Raw genomic sequence first — 5,057 nt, 5'->3', positions numbered from 1 at the left:
CTGCAATGTGATTTATTACATGCTAGTGGTTAGCCTGCCAGCTAACGTAGCTATTCTCAGCTAAACTCATTTTCTGGTCTGGACTGAGTGTAAATACTGTTTAAAACCTTTATTTTTACTCATTTTAATCCTGATTTGTGCTGAGATCCAGCAGCTTCTCTCCTCACCTCACTGTAGAAAACCATCAGTGATTTCTTCTGCATTTTACAACCACTTTAAAACATTTTAAAAAATGTATATTTGATACAAGTGTATTAAAAATAATACATTCCCACCTCTGTGCACACAATTCTTTTTATTTAAAATATATGATCAATCAGATACAGGAAAAAAAACATATAGGTTTATAGGTTGCAACACTGATTAGCTCATGTTAATGTATTCTTACATTAAAAACATGTATATTTTATTATGAGACAGTTATATTAATAACTAACATATTACAACTTACAATAAGAACAGTGTGACCTTTCTGAATAAAAACAGCATAATAATGGAGCTGTGTTGATGTGATCAGAATTCAGAGTTTTACTGTTTAGAAGATTAGTCCTCAAATATTTAACCTCTTTTAAACTTTTTTTAGCCATATGTGAGAAGATTTAAAGATTTATGGTCAGAAATCATAAGAGGAGGAGTGCAGCTCTGATTAGATACCTGGACATTAAATAATTACAGTCTTCATCTTTTTGAACATACTCGAGAATATAGATATTTAAGCTAAATTAAAACAGTAAATCAAACATGTCTTCTGTTTCTGTGCACAAATAAGTGAATTTAGATGTGTTTGGTGTTTTTCACCATATTTAAGCACTCTCTGTTCAATCTGCACCTTATTAATGGTACACGAATGAGAGATACTGGTTATAGAATCTCTACACAGCTTTTCTTTCAGGTGTAGGATTTGTAGTGGCCGAGTTTTTATTCTTTTGATAACTTTTAACTGGTCATTTGCAGAAGTGCACAGCTAACTAGGATCTGACTCTAATCCATTTTGCTCCTCTTACACAGGCAAGGCAAGTTCATCTGTACAACACCTTTCAATTTAATTTGGTGGCAATTTAAAGTGTTTTACAGATAAAAGAGAGATAACATTCAATGCAAAACAAGTTTAAAAGAGAGTTTATATAAAATAAAAAAGCCAAAATAAAGAAAAAGAACATTTTAGAACATAATACAGAACAATGTTGAAAGAAAGTTAGAAAGACAATGTAATTAAAGGAACAAAAAGGTAATAAAATCAAAGGACTAAAAACAATACAAGAAACAAACCACTAAGGAAACACTCGCTTTTCTAGTCAGCTTATCTTATTTAAAAAACACTGATGGTCAAAATATTTAGTTTTATCTATATGCATGACAATAATCTTCAATTTCTTTTTTCTATTTTTTAAACTAATAGCAACTCAAATGTCGCCTTGTATCCATAAACAAACTCATGTAATGGAAAAGAAGAACAACTCAGTAACAGAATATAATATAAACTAAATGTATATTTGGTTCTTAAAGGATTATTTTTTTTATTAAAAAATAAGGGTAACCATGCCTTTCAGTGGGTGACACCAGAATATGGAACACCTTACCTTAAGTCAGATCTGCATCAAATGCAGATTTATTTATTAAGTATCATGTAAAGATTTAACCAAATCAGTATTTCAAGCTCTACTGAAAGCAAAAACTAGTAAATTATTTAGATTATCATATACACACAGTATGTTAGTAGAAGGCCACCTAATCTGGAAGCTTTTATTTCAGAGCAAACTGTTAAAATGACTGAATCAGTGAAATCTGAATTGTTACCTTCATAAAGAGTTTCAGCTCTCTGTGGCAAAATTAAATACAGTACATTTAGTAAAGTGAAGTCACCGGCAGCATGTTGAACTTCAGCAGAACTGGGTTTATACATCCTTGTTCCAGAAATCAGGAGAAGCTCTGATGACCTCGTTCATAGTTTATAGGTTTCTCAAACCAGCATATGTTTCTTTATCTTCATCTCTTCCACTAGAAAAGCAAAAGAGTAGATTACATTAGGAGTTAAACAGTAACTGATGTCCAGCAGAAATAACCTGTATAAAGCTTTACAGTAATGAAGTGATTAAACTCCTCCTCCTCTCTAATGTTCCTGATGATTTCAGGAGCCACTCAATACACATAAACTATGTTCACACTGCTGGAAAATCAGATTGGGTTCATCAGATCTGATCTGCAATGTTATTTGGAGCTGATCAGATCACATTTGACTGTTTGGACATCACAAACATATCTGTGTGGGTTGAGGTGGTATCTGTACTGGTTGATGTGGTATCTGTATGGGTTGCTGTGGTATCTGTGTGGGTTGATGTGGTATCTGTGTGGGTTGATGTGGTATCTGTGTGGGTTGCTGTGGTATCTGTGTGGGTTGCTGTGGTATCTGTATGGGTTGTTGTGGTATCTGTGTGGGTTGCTGTGGTATCTGTGTAGGTTGCTGTGGTATCTGTGTAGGTTGCTGTGGTATCTGTGTGGGTTGCTGTGGTATCTGTATGGGTTGTTGTGGTATCTGTGTGGGTTGCTGTGGTATCTGTGTGGGTTGCTGTGGTATCTGTGTAGGTTGTTGTGGTGTCTGTATGGGTTGATGTGGTATCTGTGTGGGATGATGTGGTATCTGCATGGGTTGTTGTGGTATCTGTATGTGTTGTTTGTTTATCTGTATGGGTTGCTGTGGTATCTGTATTGGTTGATGTGGTATGTATGGGTTGCTGTGGTATCTGTATGGGTTGATGTGGTATCTGTATGGGTTGATGTGGTATCTGTGTGGGATGATGTGGTATCTGTGTGGGATGATGTGGTATCTGTGTGGGTTGCTGTGGTATCTGGATGAGTTTCATGTTTATTCTGATGTGGTATCTGCATGGGTTGTTGTGGTATCTGCATGGGTTGTTGTTTATCTGTATGGGTTGCTGTGGTATCTGTATTGGTTGATGTGGTATGTGTGGGTTGCTGTGGTATCTGTGTGGGTTGCGTGTTTATTCTGTATGGGTTGATGTGGTATTTGTATGGGTTGCTGTGGTATCTGTATGGGTTGATGTGGTATCTGTATGGGTTGCTGTGGTATCTGTATGGGTTGATGTGGTATCTGTATGGGTTGATGTGGTATCTGTATGGGTTGTTGTGGTATCTGTGTAGGTTGCTGTGGTATCTGTGTAGGTTGCTGTGGTATCTGTGTGGGTTGCTCTGGTATCTGTGTAGGTTGTTGTGGTGTCTGTATGGGTTGATGTGGTATCTGTGTGGGATGATGTGGTATCTGCATGGGTTGTTGTGGTATCTGTATGTGTTGTTTGTTTATCTGTATGGGTTGCTGTGGTATCTGTATTGGTTGATGTGGTATGTATGGGTTGCTGTGGTATCTGTATGGGTTGATGTGGTATCTGTATGGGTTGATGTGGTATCTGTGTGGGATGATGTGGTATCTGTGTGGGATGATGTGGTATCTGTGTGGGTTGCTGTGGTATCTGGATGAGTTTCATGTTTATTCTGATGTGGTATCTGCATGGGTTGTTGTGGTATCTGCATGGGTTGTTGTTTATCTGTATGGGTTGCTGTGGTATCTGTATTGGTTGATGTGGTATGTGTGGGTTGCTGTGGTATCTGTGTGGGTTGCGTGTTTATTCTGTATGGGTTGATGTGGTATTTGTATGGGTTGCTGTGGTATCTGTATGGGTTGATGTGGTATCTGTATGGGTTGCTGTGGTATCTGTATGGGTTGATGTGGTATCTGTATGGGTTGATGTGGTATCTGTATGGGTTGTTGTGGTATCTGTGTAGGTTGCTGTGGTATCTGTGTAGGTTGCTGTGGTATCTGTGTGGGTTGCTCTGGTATCTGTGTAGGTTGTTGTGGTGTCTGTATGGGTTGATGTGGTATCTGTGTGGGATGATGTGGTATCTGCATGGGTTGTTGTGGTATCTGTATGGGTTGTTGTTTATCTGTATGGGTTGCTGTGGTATCTGTATTGGTTGATGTGGTATCTGTATGGGTTGATGTGGTATCTGTGTGGGTTGATGTGGTATAACAAAAAATAACCCGGCGCCGGCCGGGAAGAAAAAAGCTTTAATAAATCCCAAGGCGAGGGCCTCCTGGATGTACTCCTCAATCGCCCGATGCTCAGGGCCTGAGAGAGAAAACAACCTTCCCCTGGGGGGATTAATCTCAGAGAGAAGGTCGATGGCCATGTCGTGAGGGGGCAGGATTTGGGCCTTCCACTTGCTAAAGACCTACCGGAGGTCCAAGTAGTTGGAGGGTACCCAGGATCAGGGTCCGCACCCTGGGAAGCCCTGGGAGGTTGGAGGCAGGACGATTGACAGACAGGCTGGCCCCCATGTTATGTCTCTGGAGCCATGGGAAGCCCAAGATCAGCTGCAAGTTGGGAGCACTGATGACATCCAGTGTGATCTGCTCAGAATGTGACCCGACTTGCAGCATGACAGGGCATGTTTGGTGGGTCGCATCCATGTGGTTCGACAATGATTCATACAATTTATTGATGTCATCAGGAATAGCAAAGAATGCAGTCTTTACATGCCTCCCAGAGTTCAACAAGTTTCTTTAGTTTTGTCTTGGTTTGTCCTGTAGGAAAACGCGTGCAATTTATATGCTGACATTAATCCACCTGCGGAGTTTTAAACGCACGGATGAGCTGTAACTTTTGGACAGACAATTTAAACTCTAGTATGCAGGACTATATTATTATTGTTATTAATTTTAAATTCTTTTAAATAGCAGGATACTTTTGTTTCTCCAGGAAATAGTCTGTGATGTAGTCATCTGTTTTTTAATACTATTTTTATTTTATATAAAGCTATGGCATGATAATCACCATATTGCTAAGTAACCAAGTATTATTGTTAACGAAAACTAAGGAAATAACGAAAACTGAAAGCGGTAATTAAAAGAAAAAACTAAAACGAACTGAAATTACAGATTGAATACCCTCATTTTCGTGTTTGTTAATTTATTTATAAATAAATATAATAAGTAAGTAAGCAATGATATTATTTGGTCATATTTTTCGAAGAATAACTGAAAA

The sequence above is a fragment of the Astyanax mexicanus genome, unplaced genomic scaffold, assembly GCF_023375975.1.
Source record: "Astyanax mexicanus isolate ESR-SI-001 unplaced genomic scaffold, AstMex3_surface scaffold_31, whole genome shotgun sequence".
NCBI lineage: Eukaryota > Metazoa > Chordata > Actinopteri > Characiformes > Acestrorhamphidae > Astyanax > Astyanax mexicanus.
The sequence above is the reverse complement of the archived record's forward strand: the minus strand, read 5'-3'. Positions refer to the sequence as shown.